Below are 6,904 nucleotides of genomic sequence, written 5' to 3' on the forward strand. Positions count from 1 at the left end.
TGTCCTGTAGATATCTGTTAGGTCTAGTTGGTATAGAGAGTTGTTTAAGTGTTCTATCTCTTTGTTGATCTTTTGCTAGTTGTTCTATCCCATTATTGAAAATGGTATATCAAAGTCTCCAACTATTATTATTGTTGAACTATTTCCCCCTTCATTCTGTCAGTTTTTACTTCATGTATTTTGGGTCTCTGTTGTCAGATGAATGTTTATAATTATTATACTTTCCTGATGGATGACAGACTATCTTTACATTATAAAATGTTCTTTATCTTTGTACTGTTTTTGCTTTAAAGTTATTTTCTCTGATACTACTATAGCCATTCCAGCTTTCTATGGTTGCCTTTGCATAATATCTTTTTTTTTACCCTTTACTTTCAACATACTTGTGTTTTTTTAAAGATTTTATTTATTTATTTGAGAAATAGAGAGAGAGCGTGCACAAGCAGGAGGAGGGGCAGAGGGAGAGGGAGAAACAGACTCCCCACTGAGCAGGAAGCCCAACATGGGGCTCCATCCCAGGACCCAGAGATCATGACCTGAGCCAAAGTCAGATGCTTAACTGACTGAGCCACCCAGGTGCCCCTCAACATATCTGTATTTTTGAATCTTAAATGTATCTCCTATAGACAACATATAGTTGGAACTTACTTTGTTATCAGTCTGATAATCCCTGCCATTTGATTAGACTGTTTAGTACACTCACATTTAAAGTTATTATTGATATAGTTGGATTTATGTCTGCCATTTTATTTTCACTTTCTATATTTCTCATGTCTTTTTTGGTCCTCTGTTCCTCTATTGTTTTCTTTTGCATTAAGTGAATATTTTCTAGTATAACAATTTAATTACATTAATTTTTACTGCATTTTTGAAATATTTTGAAATCTAGGGCTGGCCATATACATATAGCACACTGCAACAATGGAAACACTTACACTGCACAACCCAATTTGTAAGATAATTTTACATTATCACACAAAGCTAAAGATGCACATACCAAAGGTTCAGCAATTCAATAGCAGCATATATTCTACAGAAATCCATGCACAAGTGCACCAGGAGATGTGTGTATTTGTAGCAGAATTGTTTCTAATAACAAGAAAAAAATTGAAATTCTAATTTCCATTCATAGTGAAATGGGTATGCATCCTATAATTATGCTATAGAATATATGCATTATACAGCAGTAAAAATGAATCAAACACAACAACCCAAATCACCATGAATGAATTTCACAAACAACATTGAAAGAAAAAGGCAAGTCGTCATGGAAGAAAAGTACAGTATGATTCCATCTGTATAAAGTGCAAAACTTGAAAAATTAAATAATATATTGTTTAATGATACATATAAGTGGTAAGCTAGTTTTATAAAGCATGAGAATTGACTTTTGTGTATTAACCTTGTATCCTGCAACCTTGCTACAATTGCTTATTAGTTCCAGGATTTTTTTTTTAATTTGTTCTTTGGGATTTTCTACATAGATAATCATGTCATCTGCAAATAAAGAACATTTTACTACTGACGTAAGCTCTGTTCTTACTCCTAGCCTTAAAAAACAATAATAATAGAGATACCTGGCTGGCTCAATTGGAAGAACATGCAACTCTTGATCTTAAGGTTGTGAGTTTGGGCCCCACGTTGGGTGTAGAGATTACTTAAAAATAAAATCTTTAAAAATAACAATAATAGGAGAAGAGCCCAAGATGGCAGAGGAGTAGGAGACCTTAATTTCGTCTTGTCCCAGGAATTCAGCTAGATAGCTATCAAACCATTCTGAACACCTGCAAACTCAACTGGAGATGGAAGAAAAGAATAGCTTGCAACTCTACAAATAGAAAAGTGACCACTTTCTGCAAGGTAGGAGGTGTGGAGGAGTGAATCCAAGGTGATATATGGGAAAATAGACCATGGGGGGAGGAAGCCTCCACCAGCCAGCTACCTGCAAGTGATAGAGCAGGGGAGAACAAAATGGCTAAGCGGGGGGGTGAAACCCTCACTGGGGCAGTGTGGTCTCAAGATCCTCAGGGTCACAGGAAGACCAGGGGTGCCTGAGTGTGACAGAGCTCCCAGGTATCAGAGTAGGGAGGCCGGCTGCAAAGAGTAAGCACAGGAGTGAGCTCTCAGCTCCGGGTTGCCGTAACTGGAGAGACTCCCCTCTCCTCCCCCGGGAGAGGTGGTGCAGGAGTCTACTGGGTTTGGGTTGTGTGCCTGAGATAGAAACTCTCCATCACATGCTGGGTGAGCACAGAGTGCAGCCGGAGAGTAGGGAGACAGGAGTGATTGACTGCTTTCCTAACCCTAACCCTAACTGAGCTTTTAGCTCCGGGGCCAGAGATTGAGGACCACCATTTTTATTCTCATCCTCTAAAGCTGCACGGAAAGCCTTTGGGGAACAAAAGCCACATAGAGCAAAAAGGAGCAGATTACTTAGCCAACTTCTTATCAATTCCTTTCTTAAAATCTTTTTAAATTTTCATTTTACAGTCATATTCTATCCCTTCATTGTATTTAACCTTATTTTTATATAAGTTTTTCTTTCATTAAAATTTTGGGATACAGTTTCTTTTAACAGACCAAAATACACCCAAAATCTTCTGTATGGCTCTTCTATTCATCTGCCTGATCATATTCTCTCTTTCTCTCTCAATTCTTCCTTTTTGGGGGGGGAGGGTTTGTTTTGTTAAAGTCTTTTTTAATTTTCATCTTTATAGTTACATTCTATCCTCTCAATGTATTTAATTTTATTTTTGTATATATAAGTTTTTCTTTCTTTACAATTTTGAGATGTAGTTTCCTCTAACAAACTGACCAAAAGACACTAAGGAGATAATGATTGCTCTGTTCTATTCCCCTGTCTGTTTATAGCACTGTCTGTGTTGTTATTGTTGTTGTTGTTGTTGTTTCTTTCTCTTTTGTTTTTTCTTGTTTAATTTCCATTTTTACAGTTGAATTCGATCCTTTCATATTTTTGTACATATACAAGTTTTTTTTTTCTTTACAATTTTGGGATCTAGTTTTCTAAAAAACAGACCAAACTACACACAGAATCCAGCATATTGCTCTATTCTGCTCACCTGTCTGATTTTTTTTTTTTCCTGGTTTCAGGTCTCTTCTGATTTGTTTAGTCTATATTATTCTGGGGTCATTGTTGCCCTTTTAGTATTTTGTTCCCCCATTTGTCTATTCTTCTCTGGACAGAATGACAAGATGGAAAGACTCACAAAAAAAAAAAAGAGAACAAGAGGCAGTACTGACTGCCAGGGACCTAATCAATATGGACATTAGTAAGATGTCAGAACTAGAGTTCAGAATAACAATTATAAAATACTAGCTGGGCTTGAAAAAAAAAGCACAGAAGACACTAGATAATCTCTTTCTGGAGAGATAAAAGAACTAAAATCTAACCAACTCAAAATCAGAAAGGCTATTAATGAGATACAAAAAAAAAAAATGGAGGCTCCAACTGCTAGGATAAAATAAGCAGAAGAGAGAATTAGTGATATAGAAGACCAGACGATGGAGAATAAAGAAGCTGAGAAAAAGAGAGAGAAACAACTATTGGATCACAAGGGGAGAATTCGAGAGATATGTGATCACATAAAGTGAAACAATATTAGAATAATTGGGATCCCAGAAGAAGAAGAAAGAGAGAGGAGTGCAGAAGGTATTTTGGAGCAAATTATAGCAGAGAACTTCCCTAATCTGGACAGGAAACAGGCATCAAAACCCAGGAGGCACAGAGAACCCCACTCAAAATCAATAAAAAGAGGTCAACACCCCAACATCTAATAGTGAAACTTACAAATCTCAGAGACAAAGAGAAAATCCTGAAAGCAGCTCGGGACAAGAGGTCTGTAATCTATAAGGGTAGAAACATTAGGTTGGCAGCAGACCTATCCACAGAGACCTGGCACACCAGAAAGGACTGCCATGATATATTCAGGATACTAAACGAGAAAAATATGCAGCCAAGATTACTTTATCCAGCTAGGATGTCATCCAAAATAGAAGGAGTGATTTAAAAAAAAAAAACAGGACAAACATAAACTAAAAGAATTTGTGATCACCAAACCAGCCCTACAAGAAATATTGAAAGGAGTCCCCTAAGCAGAGAGCCTAAAAGCAATATAGACCAGAAAGGAACAGAAACAATATACAGTAACAGTCACCTTACAGGCAATACAATGGCACTAAATTCATATCCATCTAAATTCATATCTAAGCAAAAGATCAACAAGGAAATAAAGACTTTAAAAGACACACTGGACCAAATGGACTTCACAGATATATTCAGAACATTCCATCCCAAAGCAACAGAATACACATTCTTCTCAAGTGCACATGGAACATTCTCCAGAATAGATCACAACCTGAGTCACAAATCAGGTCTCAACTGGTACCAAGAGATTGGGATCATTCCCGGCATATTTTTGGACCACGATGCTTTGAAACTGGAACTCAGTCACAAGAGGAAAGTTGGAAAGAACCCAAATCCATGAAAGCTAAAGAGCATCCTACTAAAGAATGAATGGGTCAACCAGAAAATTAAAGAAGAATTTTTGAAAAATTCATGGAAACAAATGAAAATGAGAGCACAACTGTTCAAAATCTTTGGGATGCAGTAAAGGCGGTCCTAAGAGGGAAGTGTATAGCAGTACAACCCTTTCTCAAGAAACAAAAAAGGTCTCAACTACACAACCTAACCCTACACCTAAAGGAGCTAGAGAAAGAACAGCAAATAAAGCCTAAACCCAGCAGAAGAGAATTAATAAAGATTAGAGCAGAAATCAATGAAATAGAAACCAAAGAACAGTAGAACAGATCAATGAAACTAGGAGCTGGTTCTTTGAAAGAATAAGATTGATAAACCCCTGGCCAGACTTATCAAAAAGAAAAGAGAAAGAACCCAAATAAATAAAATAATGAATGAAAGAGGAGAGATCACAACCAACACTGAAGAAATACAAACAATTATAAGAACATATTATGAGCAACTATATGCCAACAAATTAGACAATCTTGAAGAAATGGATGCATTCCTAGAGACGTATCAACTACCAAAACTGAACCAGGAAGAAATAGAAAACTTGAACAGACCCATAACCAGCAAAGAAATTGAAGCAGGAATCAAAAATCTCAGTAAACAAAAAAAAAAATCAGTAAACAAGAGCCTAGGGCTAGAGGGCTTCCCAGGAAAATTCTACCACACATTTAAAGAATTAATACCTATTCTTCTAAAGACGTTTCAAAAAATCAAAATGGAAGGAAAGCTTCCAAACTCTTTTTATGAGTCCAGCATTACCTTGATCCCAAAACCAGACAAAGACCCCACCAAAAAGGAGACTTACAGACCAATATTCCTGATGAACATGGATGCCAAAATTCTCACCAAAATACTAGCCAATAAGATCCACAGTACATTAAAAGGATTATTCACCATGACAAAGTGGGATTTATTCCTGCAAGGTTGGTTCAACATCTGCAAATCAATGTGATATACTACATAAATAAAAGAAAGGACAAGAACCATATGATCCTCTCAATAGATGCAGAAAAAGCATTTGACAAAGTACAGCATCCTTTCTTGATTAAAACTCTTAGTGTAAGGATAGAGGGTACATACTTCAATTTGATAAAAGCCATCTATGAAAAACACACAGCAAACATGATTCTCAATGGGGAAAAACTGAGAACTCTCCCCTAAGGTCAGGAACATGGCAGGGATGTCCACTATCACTACTGCTGTTCAACATAGTACTAGAACTCCTAGCCTCAGCAATCAGACAACAAAAAGAAATAAAAGGCATCAGAATTGGCAAAGAAGTCAAACTCTCTCACTCTTTGCAGATGACATAATACTTTATGTGGAAAACCCAAGAGACTCCACCCCAAAACTGCTAGAACTCATACAGGAATTCAGTAAAGTGGCAGGATATAAAATCAATGCACAGATATCAGTTGCATTCCTATACACCAACAATGAGACAGAAGAAAGGAGTCCATCCCATTTACAATTGCATGCAAAACCATAAGATACCTAGGAATAAATCTAACCAAAGAGGCAAAGGATCTGTATGCAGAAAACTATAGAATACTCATGAAAGAAATTGAGGAAGACACAGAAATGGAAAAATGTTCCATGCCCATGGATTGGAAGAACAAATATTGTGAAAATGTCTATACTACCTAGAGCAATCTACACATTCAATGCAATCCCTATCAAAATACCAACTTTTTTCACAGAACTGGAACAAATAATCCTAAAATTTGTATGGAACCAGAAAAGACCCTGAATAGCCAAAGGAATGTTGAAAAGAAAAGCCAAGTTGGTGGCATCACAATTCCGGCCTTCAAGCTCTATTACAAAGCTATAATCATCAAGACACTATGGTACTGGCACAAAAACAGACACATAGATCAATGGAACAGAATAGAGAGCCCAGAAATGGACCCTCAACTCTATGGTCAACTAATCTTTGACAAAGCAGGAAAGAATGTCCAATGTCAAAAAGACAGTCTCTTCAACAAATGGTGTTGGGAAAATTGGACAGCCACATGCAGAAGAATGAAGCTGGACCATTTCCTTACACCACACACAAAAATAGACTCAAAATGGATGAAAGACCTAAATGTGAGACAGGAATCCATCAAAATCCTTTAGGAGAACAAAGGCAGCAATCTCTTCTACCTCAGCCACAGGAACTTCTTCCTAGAAACATCGCCAAAGGCAAGGGAAGCAAGGGCAAAAATGAACTATTGGGACTTCATCAAGATAAACAGCTTTTGCACAGCAAAGGAAACAGTCAACAAAACCAAAAGACAACTGACAGAATGGGAGAAGATATTTGCAAATGACATATCAGATAAAGAGCTAGTATCCAAAATCTATAAAGAACTTATC

The 6,904-nt window shown here is 36.9% G+C and overlaps 1 protein-coding gene across 1 annotated transcript in view; it reads left to right on the forward strand.

Annotated features, from left to right (window-relative positions):
- Positions 1-6,904, forward strand: part of CATSPERE (catsper channel auxiliary subunit epsilon) — a 210,309-nt gene that overhangs the window by 117,183 nt on the left and 86,222 nt on the right. The gene's annotated exons all lie outside the window — the stretch shown is intronic.

Source organism: Mirounga leonina, unplaced genomic scaffold (assembly GCF_011800145.1).
Source record: "Mirounga leonina isolate KUSES-001 unplaced genomic scaffold, KU_Mleo_1.0 Mir_154, whole genome shotgun sequence".
Classification (NCBI taxonomy): Eukaryota; Metazoa; Chordata; class Mammalia; order Carnivora; family Phocidae; genus Mirounga; species Mirounga leonina.